Genomic DNA, 26,004 nt, shown 5'->3' on the forward strand with positions numbered 1-26,004 from the left:
CAACTGAGCCACCCAGGCGCCCCCCGGGCAGGCATTTCTGCAGACAGGGTCATTCAAAACTCAACAGTCCCAAATCCTTGTCGTTACTATTATTCCCATTTTCTAAGTGAGGACACTGAGTGAGGCTCAGAGAGGTGAAGTCGCTTGCTGAGCTGGCACAGGGCAGTGTTGGAACTGAGTCTGGGCCTCTGGATCTCCAAAGTCATGTTTATGACCATAGCATCATCCCACCCTCTGCCCCACGTGGAGGAAAGTCACCATCCAATTCCAGCTCCAACCTGGCAGGTCTTCAGGTTGATCTGCCATCGAAGGAGTGAAAAACAAAGAGCACGCTGGTCTATTCCATGGGAGGCAGGCTGTAGCTGGAGATGCCAGCCCAAGATTGGGCAAAGGGGGCTGGGCAGGGATGCAGCACCCACTGGCCAGCCGGCCCCCACCTTTCCTACAGGACCCTTCCCACTCACAGGGGATATTTTCCAGGTGTGAAACACAGGACCGCCTGCTTCCTTCCAGAGGCTTCTGGAAGGTGCTCCGAGGATGAGCCTCCCTGACTCGATGCTCTCGCTCTCCATATTTTGGACAGAGGGAAGGCATATACTTGATGTCGAGTCCACAGCAGACCAGTAAGTCAGAGTCCCGGTTGGGCTCTGCTGTCTAGTAAACCAAAGACAATCATTCATGAATAATGTGGGTGTGATATTGTGTAACAGGGCTGGTGGACGGGCTGGGGGGTGACTCATTTCTGGAGGCCTTGAATCAGACCACTGTTCTTTCCTTTGGCTTCCAGTGGACTTAACCCAGACTCCCCTCAACACCTACCTGCCTCAGTCACTGAATCAGAGATGTGGGCTCTGGTAGACTGTGGAGAGCTGTGACTTTAATGGGGGCCGAGGCCAGTTAGAGACAAATGCTTCGAGGAGGAGGTGATGTTACAGGCTTTACAGAAGGGCTGTGGGACAAAGCAGGAAGAGGGAGCTTGGTCCAGGTGAGGTGATATTGAGACCACAGAGAGAGGGGAGTGCTGTATTTTCTTTGAAGCCAAGAAAGCTCAGAGGGAAAAGAGACAAAATCCGATCCTCCTCGAGAAAGATGAGACTCTCTTTTCTCTCCCTCCCTCCCTCCCTCCCTTCCTCCCTCACTCCCCCCCTCCCTCCTTCCTCCCTCCCTCTCTCCTCCCTCTGCACCATCAGTGCATCCTGAACTTTGGACAGAGTAAGCAAAAGCTCATCAAGGAAAAGAGGCCCAAAAGAGGGTGTGGAGGAAGATACCAGGAGGGTGACTCTGGGGCAGTCACCATGGGCAGTCATGCCCCTGGAGCTCAGGTGGCGGGGGCGGGGGGGGGGGCAGGCTAAGAAGGACATCTGACAATTTGACAAACTGTGCAGGTCCAAGTGGGAGGTGCCAGGCCACACAGAGTCAGGGCTCCCGATATGGTTAGGAATGGTGCCCTGCTTCAAGCAAACCCAAGATACATGGCAATTATCCAAATAATCTATATCTCATGAAAAACACTGTACAAAGATTGACCCCCTCCTGGGACATCTAAAATTATTACTTGAATTGCACCATTTTAGCCCCCAGCCAGATTCAGGGAACATATCAAATGCACAAAGCCTATTTTCATGCGAAATGTGCGAATGACAGGTTATTGAACTCCTGGGTCTTTGTTTTGTCACCCATCTCCTCTGTGACCTCAGAAGCCCCATGCCCAGGACAATTTGCTCCACAGATGGCCTGGACTCCTTCTAGATGACATGGGCTGCAGAAATGGGGGTTGTGCTGCTAAGGGTTTGCTTGGCAGCCTAGGCCCGGGGCTGGCAGGTGTTCCCCCTCCACAACAGGAAGCTGAAGCACTGACAGGGTAGGGTCCCTTGCTTTGGGGCACCAGCCCTGGCATCACCAGATGTGAGCAGTGGAAGGGGCTCAGAGACCTTAGTCCAACCCCGTCCTTCCTGGGAGTTCCTCCTAGAAGATTCCAAAGGCTGCTCTGTGGCTGTGTGGGCGTAGATAGCATGGTCACTCATCTGGTTCCCGCTCCTGCCCACCCCTGTCTGCACACATGGCCAGGCCCTGTGCACCTTGCCCCAGACTTTACCCTTCTCCCTCACCCCTTCCTCGGAGAGAGACGTTTCCACGCATGGGTTGTACTGATGCTGCTCATCTAATCCAAGGGGGTTGGAGTGATGGGTATTTTCTGAGCGAGGCCTCTGGGAGAAAAGCCGATCTGACTCAGTGCTTCTGGCGAGTGGGGTAAACAAAGGCACGGTCTGAGAACAAGTTGCCATACAAAGAAGCTAGTGGTGAGGGTTAACAGGAAGCCGTCGGCTAGAACACAGCATTCTACTCACCGTCTTCCCTACCTTCCTCAGCCCCTCTTGGCACGTGTCCTCTGAAACTCAGCCACAAACTCCCAGTTTCCTTGGTGTGCGGGGCATTCACAACCTCACCCCCTGGCCTCCCAGGCCCCCGATCCCTCCCTCCACATTCTCATGTGCTAGCTACACTCATCCACCGAACGTGGGCGCCAGTGGTGGGCTTGGCGGCTTCTGGGCCTTTGCACCTGCTCTTCCCTCGCCTAAAACACGCTGTTTCTCTGAGACGCTACTCATCTTTCAAACCCAAATCGGATCTCCCTGCCTGGAGTCTTCCCTGGGTCCCCACAGAGAGGGTTAGGCTGTCTCAGGGAGAGTTGCCAGCCTCCCTGAGGGATGGTTGACTTTGTTGCACTGTAATTAATCGCTGGCCCTCCTGTCTAACTCCCCTGCCAGAGTGACCCCCTCGGGAACTCCTGCTGCACCCCGCAGTAGTCGGCACTCAATAAACGGTCATGGGAGCGAAGAAATGAAGGAATGAGCTGGCGGCAGCTTGAGAAAAGGAAACAGAGATGCATCCTTCATGGGGAAACCGATCTCTGAGCACCTTATTTGGGGAGTCCTCTCCAGAGGTTGGCTTCAGGCGCTGCTTCCCCCCTCCTGCCCTCAGTGCAAAGAAATTCCTCAAGAGGCTGTACCACCTGCCCGGCTCCTCGAGGGATTTCTTCCTCGCCAATGGCTCGCTTGTGGCTTTTCTGGTCAGTCCAGCGCAGGGCTTGCACATGTGCTGGGGACTCATTGCCCGAGAAAGCCTGGGGATCTGGTTAAATCAGAGGAAGGACCTTATCCTGTGCAGTGAGATGAGAGAGCACACCCAGGGCTGCAGCAAGAACAGACAGACAGGAAGGTGAGGCTCCCAGGTTTAGGGAGGATTCCTTTTTGGGGTGGGGGCGGGGGGGAATCACAAGGACAATTGATTGGGTTGAGGTTGGGCGGTGGGGGGGGGCTCGGGGGGTGAGGCAGGGGTGGGGACTGAGGGAGTGAATGTATGGGGCTGGCAGTGGGAAGGGAAGGTGTGGGCGAGGTTTCACCGGGAGGGAAGAAGGGAACAGGAATGCGGGTGGCTCGGTGGTCCAGCCCTGCAGCAGCTGAATCTTCAGTCCTTGCAAGGATCTGCAGGGAAAGCTGGAAAAAGAAAATGAATTAAGGAAGCATAGGGGCCAGGATCTTGGTGGAGGGCACAGTAGCTTGGAAGTGCTAACTGGCGCAGAGGTTGCTGGACGCACAGGCGGAGAAGCAGGAAATGGACTTTAGGACGAGGCCCATGCTGGGAATGGTTCTGGACATTCCCCATCTTCCTCACAACACAGCCTTTGGGGAGCCCGAGGGATCTGGGGCCCAGGCTAGGTCCCTGAGGGACCCTGGCCCCACACAGCTGAGCCTGTTTCCCCACCGGCCCCCACCCCACCCCTGGTAGTTTGGATACTAATAGCCCGGCACCCCAGGAGGGGGCGAACGGGGATCCATTTGTTTTTCCAGAGTTTGACCTCTGGGTAAAACTCTTCCCCCAAAATGTGCCGGTTTAAGTGAAAGCGATAAATCAGCCCCTTTGAAATGCAGAAGCAGCTTGGGGAAGCCCCCTTTGATATGCAATTTGGAAACGGGGCACTTAAAACCTGGGTTAATTCTCCGTCCGGCTTTATTGGAAGCCGAGAAAGGGAAGAGGAGGAAACCCAGGGCCACTCATTAAGTCTGGGGCACTTGAAAGGCCTGGGGCAGGGGCCGAGCGGCCGCTAAGAGATCACGAAGGCACAGCGGCCCTGGGAAAAGCATCCCTGTCCCCGACCAACTCTAATCCCGGTTCCCACCCAGACAGATGAGACGCAGGGGGTTGGGGGGCGGTGGAGCGGAGGGGCGGGCGGCCTGGGAGAGGCTCCCGAGGATGGGGAGGCGGTTGCTGTGGAAATGGAGTCGGGGCGCCGCACACGAGAAAGCCAAGGGCCAACCTGGCAATTTCCTGAAAGAAAAGCTGAGAATTCCAGAGTGTGTGTCTCACTCCCTAGGCAGCTCCTCTCTCAGAGACCTGGGGGTTGCAGCCCCTCCATGGGAGCCAGGCAGGATGGCTTGCCTGTGGTTGCCTCCGGGGCCCTGGTCTGGGCCCTTCATTAGAAACATCTGCTCGTCGTGGCTCTCCATGTCACAGAGCGGGCTGAGGGCTCCGTGCAATTTTCAGGCAGGGGTGGGGCTCTGGGGACAGGCGGCTTCCACCATCCCACTCCAGAAGGGAGGAAAGGCTGAGTGTGGGGACGCAAGGCCCCGAGGCCACTTGGTGCCGCTGAGGTGACCCTGTGTCCTGGATTTCAGGATGGTTCCCACTGCTATCCCCACAGGTGACAAGTCCGTGTCTTGGATGGGTCAGGCAGAAGGCTCCGATGTGAAGCTGGGACAAGCAGCCGGGTAACCCTATAGTGGGATTCCCTAGAGCTTCCGAAGCGTAGCACCCATGGCTGATGGCCAGTCCTGCCTCCTCCAAAGGGCCACTGGCACTGCTGTGGGCTGTGGGCTGTGGGCGGGGATGTGCGGGAGACAGTTTGGTTGCTGCCCTCCCAGCCCTGCTCTGCCTGCTCTGTTTTCTGTTGTGTGTTGTTCTGTGCAGGGAGGTAGGTGGGTGGTGGAGGATGGGAGCTGAGAAATTAAAAACCTGACCCTCAGAGCTTGGTCCTCCCATTTCAGACAGGCCAGGGCAGACAACAGCTGACAGGCTCTTGTCACCCCCTTCCCCCCGCTGACCTTGGGGTGCTGAATTCTGGGGAACGCATTCATCATGCAGCTGGGCTGGCCGTCGCCCCACACAGGTCCTGCCTCAGTGGGCTGGGGGCGGGAGGTGCTTGCCTGCAGAGATGCTCAGGGTGAGCTTAGCAGCCAGTGACAGAGGCCTTTTCTGAGCCCTCAACACATCTCCCCAGTCCCTCCCTCATTACGGGAATCTAGAACCCGTGTCCAGTTGAAGGAGTTTCACCTTCCCCTTAGGCGCCAGCCCACCTTGGGCCACGCAGGGCCTCATGGGGCTGCCAGGATCTCCCCAAGCCTTTCCCTGTGTTAGAACAACATGCTTACAATTGCAGACCTACCCTAGGTCTCAGACATAGAGTCAACTAAATAAATCACAGAAATGACTCACTTTAAGCTCTTTTAACTCAGGGCAAGCTGAAAGCCCCTGAAAGGCACGAGCAAAGCAGGGATTTTTCTGTCTGCCACTCCTTACCCCTGAGAAATGGGAGGGAGGAGGGGCAAAGGACCAGGCGCAGCTCCCACAGAGCTTCTGCCCACCTCCAAGTTCCTGTCCTGCCCTTGGGGGTGGCCAAGAGGACGGAGGCTTCCCTGTACCGCTTTGTCACGCCTTTCTCTGCGCTGATCACCTTCAGTCTCCAGATTAAATTAAATTAAATGACTGGAGCATTTCAGCAGGGTCGAAGCAGCAGGAGCTGGGATAGACGAGCTAGCTCCATGGTCTTCTGGAAGTCCAGGGCAGAGGCACCATTTTGTTCTCGCCTCCTCCCCAGCTGCAGGGAAGGAGGGGCTTGGGAAAGGCGGGTGGGGAGCCAGGCTCACAGAATGCCTGCTTGGAAGCAGAGCCAAGGGGGATTAAGAAATTCGGGCAGGCCAACTGGAGCTACAGTCCACTGAAGGCCCCACAGACAAAAGGACAGATGATGGAAAAAGAGGAGGTATGTGGGTCCAGAGAAAGGAAGGCAGGCGAGAAAAGGCAGACCACAGTGGCTGGGGGAAATGTCAGAACCAATCCCTGGTCAAAGGCCAAATTTGTATTGTCTGAGGTGTTGCTGGGAAAAAGAGCGTGGTGGCAGTGGTGATTGTGGGCGGATGAGTGTGCCTGGCTTTGTGTGTGCAGGAGACAGGAGCCTGTGTGTGTACACCCCCCCCCCACGCACACGCACACGCACAGCTATTGGGTAGGCGGGTGCGAAACTGCCGCATTCCTCCTAACCCCAAAGCCAGCCTCCTTTCCAAAACGCTTTCTCATTATTTGCAGGCACATTTTTCTCCACCACACTCGGCTCTTGTTTCTATATTTCTATATGCTTGCTGCCGTCGAGACTCTTCCCTGCTCTGTAATGCAACTGTAAAAACACCTGCATTTTATTAATGCTGCCTGGAGCCGGGCGGGCTGGGCCCCTCTGCGCTCGCCCCCTGCTCTCCTTCTCCACCGTGCTCAGTGAAGCACAGCACCAGCGTTAACCCTGTGTGGCTGGGTCTCTGTCCTGGAGCCCTGGGTACCCGGAGGGGTGCAGACCCTGCAGAGGAGCTGGAGATCCCCTATGTCTCCGAGATGACGTGGCAGGAGCTCGGGGGCCTGCCCTGGCTCCATGCTTTCCTTGCCCTGGACCTTTGATCTGTTTCTCTTATCACTGCTCCTCAGTTTCTCTCCCCAGAATGTGAGAACACCATTTTGTCTTGAAAGGAATCCTGGCAGACTTCTAAGACAAACTCCTTAAGAAGCCTGGCCCTTTAAGTATCTACTCTGTCCTCTTGCCTCCAGGGGCCACTGAGACGGAACCATTCCAGAAAAAGAGCTGCTTTCCTCTTTAAAATATTTTAAATAAGGAAAGCATAAAGAAGAAAAATGCCCCGGGGCGCCTGGGTGGCTCAGTGGGTTAAGCAGCTCCCTTCGGCTCAGGTCATGATCCCGGCGTCCTGGGATCAAGTCCTGCGTAAGGCTTCCTGCTCAGCGGAGAGCCTGCTTCTCCCTCTCCCTCTGCCTGCCACTCCCCCTCTTTGTGCCCTCTCTCTATCTCTCTGTCAAATAAATAAATAAAATCTTGAAAAAAAAAGAAGAAGAAAAATGCCCCATAATCCTACCACCCTGGGAGTCCTGTTAACATTTCTTTTAATGCAATACATGCACATGACTAAAAAAAAGCATAGAAGGTATCACATGAAACTTAAGTTTTTCTCCCTCAAACCACAGTTGTTCCTCCCAAAGCTAGTAGTTCTTAACAGTTTGTATATCCTTCCAGGGAAAGAATTTGGGTATATACTGACATCTTTTTTTTTTAATTAAAAATAAGTCTGGAATTCTTGCCATATCAGCACATGGAGACACCCCTCACTCTTTTTAATGGTTGCATATTAATTCGTGGTGTGGCTGCCCCATGGTTTACTTAACCAGCCTCCGAGTAATGGGCTCAGAGGCTGCTTCCGGTTTAGAATCTTACAAACACTGTTGTAGTGAGGATCTTCGGACATCTGCCTTGGGTGGACATATATGAGGATATCTGCAGGGAAATTCCTATAAGTGCAATGGCTGGATCAAAGGACATGTTCATTTAGCATTTGTCTACTCTTTTTAAAAAAAAGTTGTTTTTTTTTTCCCTGCCCTTCTCCATTTTTTTTCTATCAGGCAAACTCCTAGTCATCTATTTATTAGAATCCAGCTCAAATTTCTTCTCTTCTGTGAAGCCTTCCCTGACTGATCCAGGAGACTGCCGACTTCCCCTTCCATGCTTCCTTAGCTTTCTTACTTAAGCCTTATCATAGCTCAATTTTCTAAAGTGTTTGTTCTCCATACAGGATTGCAATATGAGTACACTGACATCTCTCTTGAGGCCTTTTCTTTTTTTTAAGATTTTATTTATTTATTTGAGATAGAGAGAGCACAAGCGGGGTGGGGGTGGGGAGCGGCAGAGGGGGAGGGAGAAGCAGGCTCTCCACTGAGCAGGGAGCCCAATGTGGGGCTCAATCCCAGAACCCTGGGATCATGACCCGAGCTGAAGGCAGACTCTTAACGGACTGAGCCACCCTGGTGCCTCTGCTTTTGTCTTTTTAAAAATTTTCCTTGTGCAGTTCCTCTCCTGGGTATAGCCCAAAGAGTTGAAAGCAGGGACTTGAGCAGATATTTGTACATCCATGTTCAGAGTAGCATTATTCACAATAGCCAGAAAGTAGAAACAACCCAAATGTCCATGACAGGTGGATAGATAAAATGTGGTACAGTAGTCTCCCTTATCTGCTGTTTTGTTATCCCCGGTTTCGGGTATCTGTGGTCCATTGTCTGGAAACGCATGATCCTCCTGATGTATCTTCGGAGGGTCAATAGTAGCCTAACACTACCTCTCGGCGCCTATGTCATTCCCCTCACTTCTTCTCATCACATAGGCATTTTATCACCTCACATCATCACAAAAAGCGTGAGTATAGTAGAGTAAGATCTGAGAAAGAAACCATAGTCACATAAATTTTATTAGAGTATATTGTTATAATTGTTCTATTTTAATTTTAGTTGTTATTAATCTTTTACTATCCTTACTTTATAAATTAAACTTTATCATAGGTATGTATGTATAGGGAAAAACATACTATATATAGGGTTCAGTGCTATCTGTGGTTTCAGGCATCCATTGGGGGTCTTAGAATGTATCCCTTGTGGATGGATATATATAACAGGAGCCCTAAAAGGAATGAAATTAGACACATGCTACAACATGGATGAACCTTGAAGGTATTATGCTACGTGAAATAAGCCAGTCGCACAAAAAGGACAAATATTGGCTGATTCCACTAATATGAGGTACAAAGCCTAGTCAAATTCACAGAGACAGAGAGTGGTATGGCGGCTGCCGGAGGCTGGGGAGAGAGAGAATGGGGGGTTAATGTTTAATGAGCACAGAGCTTCAGTTTGAGGAGATGAAAAGTTCCGCAGATGGATGGTGCTGATGGATGCTCAGAATGTACCTCATGCCGCTGACCCGCACACTTAAACATGGAAGTTGGCAAATGTCATGTTATGCATATTTCACCACCATGAAAAAATCGTACCATGTCATAGACTCAAAGTTGTTTGCAAGCTCTCTCCATGGGTCAACGTTACCATCCCCTTACTTCAAGGCAATGCTGACCCATCCAGGATGGGAGAGTACTTATCCTATTTTCAGATATTTCCAGGGAAGGGAGCCCATTACATTATTAGGCAATCTTTTCCAGTGTCTCAAAACCCCAGACATTCTTGGTACCAGACCTTTCCTGCTGCACCTGAAGTTAATTTTTTCTTGGTCAGTAAGTGCTTTGTCAGGCCACTGACTCTTCACACACTCAGAGGCTCTGGTTACTTCCCCCGCCCAACCCCCACCCAGTGTCTGGGCCAAGGGCACCAAGTAACAGGCTCGTGGGTGGACTTTAAGGGCCTCATGAAACTCCCTTGCATCTCACCAGTATACTGGATGGAAGGAGCCCACCCATCTCTCACCTTATTTGAGATGCAGTTTGCGGGGTACTAGAGCTTTTCTCTCTCTCTCGGTTCTCGCCTCTGCACCCTTCTGTTGAAGGCCTTTTGCTGACAGGGTGGAGCCCCCCCCAAAGGACAGGGGCAGAATGGGTGACTCATTTCAGTAAGTCCCTTAGACTCTCCTTTGACCAGAGACCACACGGCCCCTTAATGAGCTGATTGGAAGGGGTACTTGGCTGGTGTGTTCTTCACGGCCTGGAAGATGCTGACCTTGTCAGCTTAGAGACATCAAAGGGCTAATGAGGGAAAAATAGGGGCTGAGAGAGACACCATCACCTGGGTGCCTGTTGACTGCAGGCTTGCAAGGCCCTGACGTGGCTGAGAAATGTTGTCAGAAACTCGGAGGAAGTGGGGCCTTCTCTGTTGTGAGGACCTGCTCCCAACCCCCTTCTGGGGCACAGGAAGGGGAGGGGGCGAAGCTAAATGGCAGCCCCGCGCTCAGTGGCTCAGAAGTCACTGCTACCACAAAGGGAAATCCGTGTGGGGGTGGGCACTTCCAGAGACCTCACCCACCTGCAATTCGGGGGCTGAGAACATCAGCCCTGTCTTCCTGTGCCAGGCCTGTCAGCCTCGGCACATTAGTCAACGGGCTTGGGGTGGTGCTGGCATTTCTGATTTCAACTCATGGTTTATATGAAGGACCTGGCCTCAAGAAGAGGCTGACCTCTGAGGAAGACAACAGCCCTCATAGGTCCTTCAACTAGAGTGGAGATGAGGAAGGAGAGTCCCCGCGGGTCAGCCCAGTACCTGGGGTTTCATATGAACTAGGCGCTGCACACTGACATTCATGGAGTTTGTGCATGATAAGCTGGTCTCTGTCCTTTACGTTTCCCAATAAGCTGGAATGTGGAACAGAGTGAATTCCAGATGCTCTGGTAGAATTTTCATTATATTCAGGTGGCTCAAGGGCTATCCTCTACCTATAAGCATTTTGGAAATGCTAGTATTCGTATTTGGTTGTTTTTGTTTCTTTCCTTAAAATCACAGTGTGTGTGTTTATTTGTTGTTGTATTTATTCCTGTCACACCCTCCCCCCCACCCCCAGACCACCCACCCAAGGATCTGGTTTCAGGAATCACAGTCATGTGCTGCAGAAGGTGTGGGAAAGGTTGCCGGGTCTCACATGAAGAAAAGGATTATATCTGTGTTATTCACCACTGAAGTCCCAGGACCTTGCACACTGCAGGCATATAGAGGCTCTGATTCATAGCTGATAAATCTTACAGAGAGGAGAGAGTTTACCTGAGCTGCCCAATATTCCACAGCAGATCAGCAACGAAACCAGGAGGAGAATCTCCTCTTTCGACCCACAGGCGAGTTCTCTGCAGGAAGCCATGCCCGTCTCTTTATAAGCGTCCTGGGGATGGCTTTAGGTGTCAAGTAGCTCTCCCAGGGGAAGCAGTGGACAGGGTGGAGTCTTGAAGCTCAGGACTGGCTTTGGGACTGTGCCTCTGACAGGATGGGCCGGGCTCAAGGGCCTTGAAGGCCCTTCCTGCGGCAACCGGCAGGGGTATTGGCTTGGTCCTTGGGCTGGAGTTGCCAAATAGCTGAAGGTTAGGATGCTGATCACTGGAGGTGCTCCTGGAAAGGGTCTTCTTGCAGCCTGGCCCTTGGAGCTGAGGCAGGGCTGGGCCCTCTCCTCTAGGACAGGCTCCAGAGAGCCCAGAACAAAAGGGATCGTGCATCGGCCTTGTTCCTTCCCTTAGGGCTCTGTTCTGTTTCTTAAGGAGAAGTCTCCTTCCCCATGGACAACTCTGACTGGAGCAGAATGTGAGCAGGAGGGAAATTGTCTTTCCAGGAGTGCTCTGTGCTTGGATTGACCATCCTTTGTGTCCCAGGACTGAGAGCATGGGCCAGAGGCAGGAGCTGAGCCAGGCTTTAGAACACCTTTGTTTGCTGTGCGTCGCTTTCGGAAAGCCAACCAGGACCACACCTGAGACTGTGGGCAGCTCTGGTCCTTCCCTAGCTCCTGTTCTTCAGACTTCCTCAGAGTCAGATGTCCTTCCACGCAAACTCTTGTTGTTCAATCTGTGGCCTGAACAGCCTGAGGCCTGAGATGATGGTGGTTTTGCTGAGGCCATCCGAATGCTCAGTTGCTGGCCGGCCTCATGCCACCTCGCAGATCTGGTGTGGCTGCCACAGGCTTCCTATGGGACAATTAGCTCACCCACTTAAAGTCCATCAAAGGACTGGGTCAATGTTCTGGTCCCCTTTCTGTTCATGTGCCCTGTCATCCCACCACCCTCTCCCACTGCTGTGCCCCGCTGCCCCCCCCCGCCCCCCCGCCACCGCCACCTCTTGGCACCGCAGCCCGCAGGGATCCTGACACCTGGAACACCTCGCAGAGCCAGCCTTTCTCAAGACAAGCTCCATTGCTGTGAGGAGTCTGAAGGCGTTTTCTTTTAAGGATAAGTTGGGAGAGGGTCAGGGCGTGCTGAGAAGTTACGCCTGTTTCTTCTTTCCTTTCCTTTCCCCCCCCTGGGGCTGACAGACCAGATTTTTTCTTTTTTACAGTACATTTTGGCAAGCCCCATTTTTTTCTGACAGAAAAAAAAATAACAGGCATATTTTGGGCGATTACTCAACTGGGGTTCTTTGTGACAGGATATGCAGCTGCGTGACTAATGGAGCTGGCTTTCTCCTAGCTTCCTTCCCCTTTCAGAGCTCTTGTTTACTGCCCTATACCCCCCCCCCAAAAAAACCCATAAGCTACAGATTTTTATATAAAAAAATGCCTTGTGAGATACTCAAAAGCAATAAATCCTTTGGATATTCCATTTCTAGGGCTGCAAACTCCCCACCCTCTCCCACTTTTTCTTTTCAAATGCTTAAGCTCTTGACTCATGACATGTGAATCTTCTTCTCCCACCCCCACATCCCTGCTTTCTTCTCAACATATGTCTAGCAGATCGTGTGTGTGAGTGTGTGTGTATGTTTGTGGCAGGGGGGCTGGGGGGAAGCAAGATGGGAACCATATTTTTGATGCTTAACTCAGCAATTGCTAAAGGAAGGAATAATGACTTCCAGGGGCCTCGGGACCTTTTTTCCAAGGCCTGTGTGTTTCCATAATCTATGACAATTTTGTGGTGTAAGCAAAAGTTATTACAAAACATAGAACTAGCCTAATGAGGAAGGGTATGTTCTAAACAGGGAGGGACTGTCTCTTTATAGAGGAAATCCAAATTTTGCCTGGCTTTGGAATTGAGAATCCTTGGGCTTCCCATAGAGCTTTTGGAAGAGATTCTCTCCAGCTTGTGGTGTTCGACAACTGGAACTGGCCTTTTAGTTTTTCTCGAGATCAAACAGCCTTTTATTTCAAAAAGTGGCCTGTGGATGGGAAAAACGAACTAGCTAGTCAGGTTTGATAGAGACAGATTTGTGTAGATGAGGTACATGATCTGTGGCCACTTAATGAGTTTGAGCCTCAGTTGGGATCTGGAGTAGGTCGTTTAACAACTGTAGGTCTCAGTTGCTCTCATGTGAAAATTAGGATAGTGTCCCCTCCCCCTAGGTGGCTGGCAGGAAAAGTGAGATGACAGAAGTCCAAGGCACAGGAAGGAACTGTAAAGAATTCAGTGACGCTTCTTCATCCAAAGGGCCACTCAAACTTTAAGCAGGGGAGAGAGGCTTGTTCCACAAGAACTCATGATGAATGGGACAGAGGCTATTTATACAGCGACCCGGGACACGATCTACGGGGATGTTTCTGAAACTGGTATTGCCTCCAAGTTTGGAAGTCCCTAGTGCTCTTCCACGTGGGTCTCAGAATCCTAACTTTGATCACGTACCTTTCCTATTTAGGAAACTTTCATCAGACCCAGACAAAGGCACCACTAACCCATCTCACCTACCTTTTCTGTGACTAGCTCATCCTTTGCCCACAAGCTGCTCCAGAGACGTGAACACTGACTGCAATTTACTCTAGCCCTCAGCCCAACATTTTCCCCGATGTTGCTTGGAGGCCCCCTCCTTCTAATCCTCTTCCCGTTGCTTTCTGGTAAGCCTTGCTCATTTGTCATTTCCTATAAGAGGTCACCTAAAATTTAGCTTTTCCTAGAGTCTACACTGATTAAGGACACCTTCAGGGGATACCCCGAACCCTCCAGCAAACCCTAGCAACTATCTTTCTTACTCTCCAGAGCTCAAGTCTAATGTCCTTGGTGAAGGCATTTGACTTGATTGCACCACAGGGTAAACTGAGGCACCAGCCAGGGAACCAACTGGCCAGGGATAACATACCAAGTCCTTGACACAGACAGGAATAGAAACCCCACATCCTGATTCCAGTTTGCCTGGAGTTTAAAGAGGCACCTTAGCTTGGATATCCCAGAATAGTTTCTCCCAGGCTGACCAGCTGTAAAGTGATATGTTGCAAGGGTTATTTTTTGCCTTGGCTTAACTCTTAGAAAAACACCCCAAACTTCCTAAAATCGGCCTAAGAAAATCCATTTCTCACAAAGTCGTTTGCTTGCCAAGTATAAACCCAGTATATTACATCATGGACGCCTTTGGACCTCACTCTCAGCTTACAACGACACTCAGGTATCTGAATTAAATTCAGAAATCACAGTTTATTGAAGGAAACAGATCATTAAGTCACTCCACTGGACTGCCATTGACACTGCTTATTTGGAGAAGCTGAATGTTGAATAATGTTCTCTTGATTTAGGTGGACCTGGACGAGCTGGAGTTACTCAACAAATGGTGTGGCTATCCCATGGCATGAGGCCTGTGGGGGCTCACAGGAAGAGGGGAAGGGACAGCGGTATGCTGGAGCTGCCTTGCATTGGCTGATTGTTAAATTTTCAGGAATTCTGTGAGCCGGTTGTTAAACACAGCCATTATGAAAATGAAACTATATAAACCTACAATTGAATACATTATATTAAAAACAACAATAATAAGTACTAAAAACAGATCACATCCTAATTACTTGGCTTCAATTTACTATTCTCTATGTTTGTGAGTTACATGTCTCTTACATCCATATGGTGGGGATACCATATAGTCGTATGCTGCTGTGCATCTCTTCCCAACTCCACATTCAGTAATCTCACATTGGGTGGTTAGAAACCAGCCATGGTGAGAATATTTATGCCACAGAAATTGGCAAACTCTACAAATCGGGGCTTGATTTATGGTTTTGTTGGTTGCCTAGACTTAAGAAAGTGATAGCGAAAATACTAACAGGGTATATGAAATATAAAGTGTGTCAGGTCTGTAGCCGTGACATTGTGAATAACACAAGGAATTGAGCTGATATTCTCCCAGTATCCAAAAATAACGATCCAATCCAGCGGTTGCTCCTGTCATTGACAAATGAGTGAGATACGTCTTGGTTGTTTCGCTGCTGTCTTACTTATCATTGTAAATGAAATTATCAACCAACAGTCATGTGAGTGGTACACTTGGAAAGCCGATTGTTAGACATTACCATCCCCTCCTGGAGAGGAGTGTCTGCCGACTGCTCTCTTGGGGTCCCAGAGGGAAGACCACTGTGGAATACCTGCAGCTCAGCGGTAAGGAGCATGGCTGAGGGACAGCTGTGGAAGAGGAAGGACTTAGTCCTGGGAAGACACCAACACAGACGATCCAGTGTAGAGCCAGCAGCCAGAGATGAGCCCATTGGAACAGGAATGTGGAAAATGTACTAGACTGGCTAAGTTGAAATGTACCACTGAATACTGACAAGGTTAGATAGTAGAAAAGCCATATGACTTCTACATTCAAGGTGAGGGTTAACACTGTATATTCACAGTGCTTTAAAGTTCTCAAGGCCTTTTTGATCCATGAGCTCATGTGACCACCGGGACAGAACCATGAGGTAGATGGGTAGGTTAGCTATTAGCCCCGTACCCATTTTACAGATGGGAAACCGAGGCAATGGGTGGCTACGTAGTTCAAGATTACTCTCTCCACATAAATGGCTAAGCTGGTGCTTGATGAAGAAACAGAAATAGGACAGACTCTGGGGTCAGACACATCTGGGTTAAAAATCCAACCTTGTTATTTATGTAACTTTGGTAAAGTTACTTTGCCATTTATTTATTTATAAAGATTTTATTTATTTATTTAACAGAGAGAGACACAGCGAGAGAGGGAACACAAGCAGGGGGAGTGGGAGAGGGATAAGCAGGTTCCCCACTGAGCAGGGAGCCCAACTCGGGGCTCGATCCCAGGACACTGGCATCATGACCTGAGCTGAAGGCAGATGCTTAACGACTGAGCCACCCAGGTGCCCCTACTTTACCTTTTAAAATCTTTTTTTTTTTAAGTTACAAAATGGGGACAACAATGCCTAGTTGTCACAAGTATGCAGTGAGGGTTGGTTTAAATGAGATAAAAGGTATAAAGGAACTGGGACTTAGGACACTGTCAATAAATGTTAATTTCCTTCTCCCTCCTATCATGATGTTTTAAAATTATTTATATTTGATTGTGAAATGCCGTATATGACTCATTTAGCTAACATTTATTTTTCTAATTATAATCTTTAGGTCTCAGTAAAATTATTCTGCACAGTTTTGGCGGAAACTAATTAGAGGAGGAGGGGGCCGAGGCAGGAAGGAGAGGGGGTGGGCCTGCAGAGAGCCAGCCCAGAGTCCAGATTTCATAAAGGGCTCCTTCACTCACTGGTCATGGGAGAGAATCCACACGCACTGTCACGTTCAGCAAGGCCTTTCTGTACACCAGGACCTAGAGCTCCAGATGGCCTGCCCCTTCCTGGACCTAGGCAGAAGTGGGGAGGCCCAGCCTCTTAGCCCTCTGTCCCCTGAAACACTCACAGCCTCACCACCATGCTTTGCCTTGGGGCAAGACCAACCCCACAGGAGGCAGAGGCCTCAGGCCATTCCTCATCTGGCCAGAGAGGCAGTCCGCACACCCACCGGGACTCCTGCCCCTTCGGCCCAGATTTATCTTTCTTCTTAGCACTTGTCTCTCTATGCTGTGCTATGTAACTTATAAAACTGTATACTCCATGAGGGCGGGGCTTTTGTTGATTTCATTTGGGACCTAGAACAGGGACAGGGAACATGGAAAACTCTCACTTAAATAGTTACCCAAAGAAAAGAGTAAAATGGGTCATCACCCCACTCCCCAGTTTTTTCTTTTTCAAACAATAGTCCATTCTTTGATGGAGTTCAGTGGACTCAGATATGGCTCAGGCGTCATGAGTGTAAACTGTGGTGGTGGAGGGTGTTGTCAGAGATCTGAGGCAGAACCCCAGGAAGAGATGGGGGACCTTGAGGATGCTCCGCTGACTGTCCCATAGGGACTGAACGAGGCAATGAAGCTCTGTGGTTAAGAGCATGTTGGTTAAAATCTGGCCCCTATCACTTATTAGCTATGTAATCTTGGGCAAGTTATTTTCTCTCTCTGAGTCTCATTTTTCTTATCTGTAAAATGTGGATAAAAATATCCATAAGGTTATGACATGGATTAATGAGATGAAACATGGTGCGTGCTTAGCACAGAGCCAGGCATGGAGAAAGGGAGCGATATCCTTCACATTGCAAAGGAAGTGGCAGAGGGGGTTTGTGCAGGGTAGATGAGCACGGCTGGGGGAGCTGGGAGAAGCCAGACATGCTCAAAGCCTTGGCTTCTGCAGACACAGCCAAAGCCCAATCAGCCTGGCATGGGGCACTGCAAAGGGGCTTTGGAACAACAATACGGACCCAGGGGGACCTGGCTGAGGCTTCGGAGTTGCCACCATCACAGCCTAGCCCGACCCAGAGGCTGCTGGCATGACTCCGGTGACTTCGCCTACGTACGGCGTCTAACACAGCTTTCTGTCCTTGGGCAAAATAAGCATAAATGTACCTCAGCCCATGGGAGAGTGTGTAAGGGGAAGGATACCAAGGCTGACGCCATGCCCATGAATAAAGGACACAGGGATTCATGCAAGGCACAGAGATGAGGACAATGGGGTTTAGAGCAGTAAGGAGGAGGAATAGGGCAAATGGGGAGGGCAGCCTCATTTTCCTTGTACAAGTCAGTCACGGTGTCATTCTGAAAGGTGGGTATTCAGGGGGCATTGAGGGCAGGGGGCATGGTGAAAGGGCAGGAGAAGACACATCAAGGACAGGAAGTGACATGTATGAAGGGGTCAAGTTCATGTGAAGAGGACTGGGCCGGGGGAAGCAGGGCAAGCTCTAAGTCTATGCAGTGTCTGGGCAGGCCCGGATATACCCATCACTAGGCAAACAGACTGTCCCCGAATGGGCTCCCTTGGGCCAGCCTGATTTAGGCCCGAAAGTCCCTCTTGGGCTTGGTATTTTAAATGCCACGGGTGCTCGAGACCGTATGGTACACGGGAAGATAGAACTGGAATAGGGGCCAGGAGATGTAGTTCGGGGTTCCCGAAATGTCATTTTCTAGCTTCGACCTTGAGCCTCAGTTTCCTCATCTGGGACACATGGAGGACCACGCCTGGCTCCTCCACCTGGTCCTCACCGTCAGGGCTGAATGAGGTGAAGCATTGAAAAGTACACAGTCCGTCTCCCAGGCCTATCTGTTACGAACCCCTGGGGCCTTTGGTTCTGGGTGCTCCTCAGACCACTCACTTCAGCAAGCCCACCTGGCTGGTGCGGCGCCGTGAAGAGAGCAGAACTGCCCCAGTTGGTTCTGACCTCCTGCTGGCCTACCTGCGAGTGGAGACAGTCCCTGGGTGCTGGACGGAGGGGCTTGTCCGTCAGTCAATGCAGCTCAGGCGCTAAGCGCGTAAATGGATGCCTGCAAAGCACTCTGGGCTCTTTGCTGGAAAGCCACTGGAGTGAGACAAAGGAGGCCTCCCTCTCTGCATTCCTCAGCAAGGGCCCCCCTGCGCCTGCCTCGTCCTAGAAGCGGCCGTGCAGGTGTGGACGAGTGCACTTCCCTGGACGCTGGTTCTACCCCCGGTAGCGTGCAGCGCAGGTGCACATTCCTCTCTCCTGCCCTCCCTCTGCAGCTGTGGGCATGCCCCCCTTCCCTAAGCTCCCGGGGTCTCAGTGTCTAGCGCTACCAAGTAGGAGCCATAGATACTCTAAACCTCCTGCCTGCTGGGAAACCTTCCAAAAGCTATTATGGAAGTTTTAGATTCTCTGGGACCTCTATGGGCCAGCCTGGGTTCCCATGCCAGAGGCAGCCGCTTCCCAGGTTCAAGGGCAGAGCCTTTGGTGTCCCCGACTGTTAGCTATGATGAGGGTGTAGAGCCAGCCTGCCGAGAGGGGACTCTGGCTCCTACTTACTAGCTGTGTGACCTGGGCCAATCGCTTTAACCTTTCTGTGCTGGTCTTCTCGTCTCTACAGGGAAGACTCATGGTTGCATTTACCTTGGAGGCTGTTACAGCTGTAGTATGAGCTCATCCATTTGAGTTATGAGTTAACGCAGGAGTTAACACAAATGTATGACTTCATACCGTACATGTCAAGTGCCTGGCACATAGTAAGGCTAATTATATAAGTGATACACAATAATAACAATTACTATTGCCCATTTTCCACCCCAGTTATCATTCTGGTCCCATTTTCCCAACTTGCTCATCACAGCCTGAGGGCCTGGCTGGCCCTATTTACCCTTGGCTTGCGACTACCATGAACACCCCAAGACTTGTGGAAGCAGTGGGTGGAAGAAAGGTTGCATAAAGGAGGATGGGATAGAGGATTGAGAAGAGAAGGCGACTAGGTTTAAGGGAGGGCCAGGGAGATGAGAAAGGCCTAGAAAGCAGGATGAGGGCATAATGCCTAGGCTAACCTCTCAGAGGCCTGATAGCCTGAGGCAGGAGCAGAGTGTCTGTGGAATTGCTCTCACATCTGGGGTGCCCCAGCACCTATGTTCTTGGCGAGTGAGGCCTCATCTTGGCGTTCCTTGCGTGGGGTGGGAACTCAGTAAATGGCATGTGAAAATTAGTGTGCTAACCAGTCGGTGTAGTAACTGTGGCTTCTGGGTCCCCGCCCTAGGCCTTTTCTTAGCACTTCTGTTACTGAGCTGGCCCGTCAGGGAAGCAGGAATTCCCTAGACACCCAAGCAAGCTGGGAGAATAGGGGTGCTCTCTCATGCTCATTTGCCTAGACTCTGTGCCACTTCCCTCTGTTCTTTTTCTTTTTCTTTCTTTCTCTTTCTTTTTCTTTTTCTTTCTTCCTTCCTTCCTTTCTCTCTTCCTCCCTTCCTCCCTTTCTTGATTAGATTATTTATTTGGTAGGGAGGGGCAGAGGGAGAGGAAGAGAGAATCTCCAAGCAGACTCCACACTGAGCACAGAGCCCAATGTGGGGCTCCATCCTATGACCCTGAGATCACAACCTGAGCTGAAACCAAGAGTCAGAAGCTTAACTGACTGCACCACGTGGGCACAAGCCCCCTCCCCCATCATTTCTAACCCATCCCATGGCACCATCTTAGGTTTGTGCCAGATAAAGCCCGAAGACTTGAGATCTCCTCAAACTATATCTCGGAAAAGCAGGGCCCCAATGCAGATGTTTTTAGATCCCCCTCAAACTCCCTCTAGATGTTAATAATACCCCAATCCTGAAGCTACGATCTTAAGGAAGGGGGCAGGAAAGGCCCGCCTTGTTTAACTGCTGCTTTTCTTCCTCTCTCTCCTCTGTTTTTCTTCCTGGCCTGGAAGAGCTTTCTACATCCCTTCCCACCTGGAGGAAACTTCCTCGGGCTACCTGCTGTCTTTTCTGCACCATGACATACAGTAAAGTCCCATTATTAGATTTCCTGACTTTGTTCTTGTTATGTAAAAGGAAGATTTTAGAATTGAGGAACCCTCTTTCCAGAAAGCCTCTAGCAACTCAAAAAAAGTCAACGTGGACCTTCCAGGCTGAGCAGCGGCCCATAGTCCCAGGTGGTGTCCCCTTGGCAAGAAGAAGCCATCTCGAGAGATGACTCACAAAGGAGAGGAAAATACAGTGGTTTAAGATGTTCACTGGTATTATCCCAGCATATTGAGGAAAGACACCGTATCATGATGCTATTTCTGTATAATTTGACATATCATTTTATGCTTACGTGTACATATTTAAAATAAATGGGAAGGCCATATGGTCAGTCTTTCCTGCATGGTGGCAATAGACATGATTTTCACTTCTTTCTTTTGGCTCAAGCGTATTTTCTACAATTAATAAGTTACCTTAGAGTAAAAATTAAAAGACAAAATGGGTGATTTCTGACATTTGATGTGAAATTTTATATGAAACACAAAAATATATATATTTCATAAATAAATATGTAAGAATATATGTGAACAAATGTTTTATATGTAAAAAATTCTATATACCTCTTCATTTATATAATTAAATATTATATAATATATAATATGCAATATAATATATATTATCTATTGGTATATAGGTGACTATTCATAGAGAAATACTGGAAGGAAATTCAACAAAAACTTTCAACAGTTTTCCAGTTGTATTTTTCTGTATTTCCCAAGTTTTTGTTTTTGTTTTTGTTTTGCATGGAGCATTGGTTACTTTTGTAATCTGAAGGAAAAAAAAAAAGCTGTGTGTGTATGTGTTTCACACTTTAGTGAAAACAAAAATTGTCAATACTTTCAGATCATTATTTCTGTGTGTGCTGGTAAGATTATCTGCTTTTCTCAGCATGAAAACAGGCACAACTTTTTTCCTGTTCAGTAGCGTTACCACAGGATTTGATGTTTCCATTTGGCTAGACATGACTTGTTCATAGAACTGGTCAGCATGGTTAGGCGGACTGCGGATTAGCATCTAGGTTTGTTTACAAACAGCAAAAAACCCACATGGTAGAGAATGTTCTGGACTTAATTTCCATGCACGAGGAGCTCTGTTTTGTAGGTGTTGCCTGTCTGGAGGGGATGGACGGGAGATTAATCAGAAACACTGTTCACCGTCCAAAAAAGTGAAAGGTGAAAGACGTCCAAAGGGGGATGGCGAGACTGCATGGTGGCTGTCCAGGCCCCTGGGGAGAGCAACATGAAGGTCTCATGGTTAGTTTCCATCCATTATGACCTACGGGACTTCCCTGACGCTTGTGTAGCTGTTTGCCATTTGTCCTTTGGCTAGTACTTTCTAGATTGCTCGGAGAGAAAACACTGATTTCTCCATTTGTATTCTGGGGTGTATAAATAGCAAAGTTTTAGGTTCCCACCCTCTGTTTAGGGAGTGCTCCAGAGAAAGAAAGGTCTGAAATAGGTGGATCTAGACTGTCAGGAACCTCTGGGCCCAGATGGGTCCATCTGCAAACAAGGACTTAGTGTATCTCCTCCCAGGCCCGTTGCCCTCGGAATTCTCTGAGGGAACTTCCTCTCTGCTAGAATTTTGACATTCTCTGATGGAAGCTTGGTGCAATGGGAAATGTACTTTTGAGGCCTCAGAATGTTTTCCACTCTTCACCAATCAACCTTCCACAAAGCAGTTTTTAAATCCTTCCCTAGCACTAATAAGGATTGAGAAACAATAGAGGTTTCATGCTCTTGTCCAAATTGCATGGAAAGTTCCAGGGGCTACGGGAGGGAAGGATGGGGAGGAGAATAAAAACAGAACATCACGGTCTCAGGATGTCCAGCTTAAAATATTAGCCTCTGAAACTCACTCTTTCAAACATGTCACCAAGTCTGTAAATACCATTCTCCTCACCTGGGGTTGTAAAGCTAACATTGTTTAGCTCTCTGGCTTTGCATTTATGGTCTTGTTTGATTGCAGGACACTGTTCACCCAACCGCCACCTTCCATGGGCCTCTGTGGGATTCTAGGACCACCAGGGACTGCTTAGAAAGGGAAACTTGTTACACCATTGCCCCCAAGAAGGGACCACCTGGGCCCACACTCACAGCTAATGGAACATTTCTATAGTTCTTCCAAATTATACCTCTTTCTGATCGCTTAACTATCTTTTTGGATAACCAATCACATCTGTAAGTATTGCCTAAGGCCCTACAGTGCTCAGAGCACTGGGGAGGCATCCTTGGGGCACACATTCTGGGATGAGTTGGGGGACACACAGACCCAGGGAGACAGAGGTCAATACATCTGAAATGAAGAACATATGCGATAGTCTTCAGTAAAGAGGTAAACTTTATTTGTGCGTGCAGTAGACAAAAAGAGCCACGAGTGGAGAATGAGAGGCCATGGGGGCTCCAGGCTTCCCAGAAGTGTGGCCGAGCGTTGGGGGGAGAGCGGAGGGCAGGGCTGGAGCTGGATCTCTGAAGATGGGCAACGTCTAGATAGATATTGTAAGCAAAGAGAATGGAAGGAGCAGGATACGGGGCGGGTCTGTAGGTCTGGCCGAGGTGGAGTTCGTCGGGGAAGGCATGGTAGAGCAGACCAGAAGAGCGGTAGCATGGGGCTCCATCATGGAGGGCTTGCAACACTTCTTTTTCACTCTAAGTTCTCGTGTGCTCTTTTCCAGATAAAGACATGTTGCCGGCAACGACCTGTCCAAAAATCTGACATTTGCTCCAGACCTCTTCCTCTTGTCTCCTCCCTCGTACTCACCCACTAATAAGCCCCCAAGCCCGGACCAACCCGGGACAGGTGGTTTGCCCTGTTATCCTGGGTGCCTCATGGACAGTCCAGGCAGCTTTTCCTCTGCAGGGAGCTTCATTCTGCCAACAGAGCTGGACTGGGAAGAGGCTGGATCAGGGGTTTGGGCTGTGTCTCCACAGGCTACCAACTTGGGAGGGCCGGTGGCAGACGCCAGGAGCTGCCGGCTGGTATCAGAGAGCAATCCGGTAGCCACTGAAGAGACCCTCATCCTCAGGGTCTGTGAGGCCACAGACACCTTCTTGGCTTGGCTTGCCTTGGCTGGGAGCATTTCCGGCAGAGAAGAGCGGGAAATGGATGGGTGGTGAGAGGGAGGAAAGGGCCTTCAGGGCTGAAATGAGATATTTGTGAACCCCTATCTGCAAACAGACAAGTGCTGGCCTTGGACGATGCTGCTGGCAGATGTGACTCAGGGGCCACTGTGGCCTGGAGAACTCCAGCGGGAGATGAGTGTGGAACAGACCTGTCGGTGCAGCTCTGCACGTGAAGGGGAGGAGTAAAATGAGCTAGGAAGGCGAGGTGGAATGTGTAATGAGACAGAAGATGTGAGGGCTCAGGAGGGGAGAGGGAAAGCCGTTGCTGGGGATTGCTGGGGATGGGCCACTCTCAGGGATGGGAGCCATGGTAAAGCGGTTCTTGGACCCTTTCCACGTCTGTGCTCCTGGCCTATTGCCTTCTACATGGATTCATGAGACCAAGAAGCAAAAGTAAAGGAAGAAGGGCTTCTCAGCAGAAATGCCCCACAAACAAAGCCTTACGGCCATGAGCAGAGCTGCAGCAGGGGAGGGGGCACACTTGCGACGCCTCCCTGCCTCAGAACCATGACTTTCTCACTCAAAGACTGTCCATCTGTCCATCCATTCCGCCAAGCCCCAGAACCCCATGCTGATTTCCCTTGGAAGAGCCCCAGCTCCTGGAGCGGCCACGGCAACAGCAGGCCCATGGACTGCTCCAATCCCCAACTTCCCATCGCAGGCAAGGGTCGGCCTGGTCGGTGGAAGTTAAAATAACACACTGGCTGTTTATGAGCAAGAGCCCTCAATAAAGTCATCGGTTGGTTCTCTAGGCAGCGTGTCTAATCTTCTCTGGCTGCCTTTCTGGGCCTGCGGCTCCTGATCTATTTTGGTCTTTCTCTTCTTTGACTCATTCTGGGACTTCCGTGCCATAAATCTGAGCCCCCTCCAGTGCCTGGTCCCACCAGCAGGCAGACAATTCAGAATTAGCTGTGGTCATGGTTGTCCAAACTGACAGGCAGGGAAACTGAGGCACAGCAGGCTCCAGGACCTTGTCTTGTCTCCCACCGCGACCCAAGAGCACAGCTGCCAGCAAAACCCAGGGTTCTGGCTGGGACTTTCCCACTGGAGTTCGTAGGGAAGGCTGGGGCCCCGTGAACGGCTATAAAGCTCTTATTGGGCCACACTTGGTACAAATCCCAGGGATGGGTGGTGAATGGGACTGCAGTGTGTGTGTGTGTGTGTGTGTGTGTGTGTGTGTGCACCTCTCAGGCTTGATGGTCGTGTTTGAAATCATCCCCATTCCTGGAATTTGACAAGCACAGTACAGAGAAGGACCAGAAAACCCAAAATAGTGGGGAAGAGAGAACAAAGAACCTTCCCAAAGCCATGGTTCAAGCTGTGGGCAAAATATCTTCCTGTTTCTCATGCAAAGCCCCTGCTGCTGGGCCCAAGGGGCTGGATGGGCTGTTTTGGCCAGTCCAAGGTCAAGGCTAAACTCCGCACTCCAATCTCTCCCGCTGCTCCAGGCCTCCCTGGGCGCAGGCTTCCGTGCTCTGGAGAGGGGAGTGGGGGTGGGGGAGGTGGGCAGGCTGTTAGGGTTTCAGACACTTTCTAGGTGCCTCGGGGGACCTACATATTTCCTATGTAAAGTTCAGCCTGTTTGCAATTAGGCTTCTCTTCTTTGCTTATTTCCGGAGAGATTAAAAATAGCGAAATCAGCTTAATCTAGGACTCTCTGAGATCAACAAGGCCACTGTTTCCAACAGTATGAAAATACCAAGCAGTCCCACCCACATTCATGGGTCACACCGCATGGCAGGCCTGGTGGGCTTTCTGTAATGAAGGAACTTTAAGTTGCATGAATTCTCAACAGATCAGGCTCTGTTTTTGGACCCCAGCAAGGATATTTTCAACTAAAATGGAAAGGATGTCACACTGTTTAGGGCCTGAAATCCTCTCTTTCCTTCTAAATGAGCTCAAAGCTGTGAATGTCTTTTCAGGAAAATGTACCTTGGTCCAATTACTTCACCAGTTTTTGCCTCTCCTTAGGGATGCGAGCACAGAGTGCATCCTGGGCAGCTGTAGATACAAGGATGCTGCTCCCAACCTGTCACCCTCCGCTGTTTCCTCCCAGGCTGGGAGCCATGTCACTGATCCTCGGCAGGCCCGGGGAGGAACATCCCCCATCTGGGAGCTGGCTCTTTGGGCTGAGGAGGGCCACGGGTTGGAGGAATGTGCCTTTTAATGTGCTACATTGGTCAGAATGGGAACGCCATGCTGACATAACAAAGAACCCCACGTCTCATTGGTTATGTCACCTGGGACTGTGATGTCAAGATCGCTGTAGTCAGGGGAGACAGGATGGATGGTTGCTGAGATGCTTTTAAGGGCCAGCCCTCTAAGTGCCTGGCATCACTTTTGTCCACATCCCTTTGGCCAAAAGCCAGTCACATGCAAGGGAGGCTGGGAAACGTGGGATTTGGGGTGAGCAGGCATCATCAGAGGCTTTGACCTGCCACCATCAGCCATAAGGGCACTGAAGCCTAAAGAACACCATCAGAGAAACCTCTCGAGGCTGCCGGGAGAGCAGTACTATGAACTGACGGGGCCTGCCTATTGCCCACCCACCATTTCCTCTTGGCCTAG

At 50.2% G+C, this 26,004-nt stretch overlaps 1 long non-coding RNA gene across 1 annotated transcript; it reads left to right on the forward strand.

The window, feature by feature from the left end:
- Positions 1 to 5,778: 5,778 nt before the first annotated feature.
- Positions 5,779 to 24,187, forward strand: LOC115943007 (uncharacterized). Its single transcript, XR_014148173.1, has 2 exons — positions 5,779 to 6,040; positions 22,989 to 24,187. It is a non-coding gene; the product is annotated as an uncharacterized LOC115943007 (long non-coding RNA).
- The last annotated feature ends 1,817 nt before the right edge of the window (positions 24,188 to 26,004 follow it).

Source organism: Leptonychotes weddellii, chromosome 9 (genome assembly GCF_054177405.1).
Source record: "Leptonychotes weddellii isolate Sample4059 chromosome 9, ASM5417740v2, whole genome shotgun sequence".
NCBI lineage: Eukaryota > Metazoa > Chordata > Mammalia > Carnivora > Phocidae > Leptonychotes > Leptonychotes weddellii.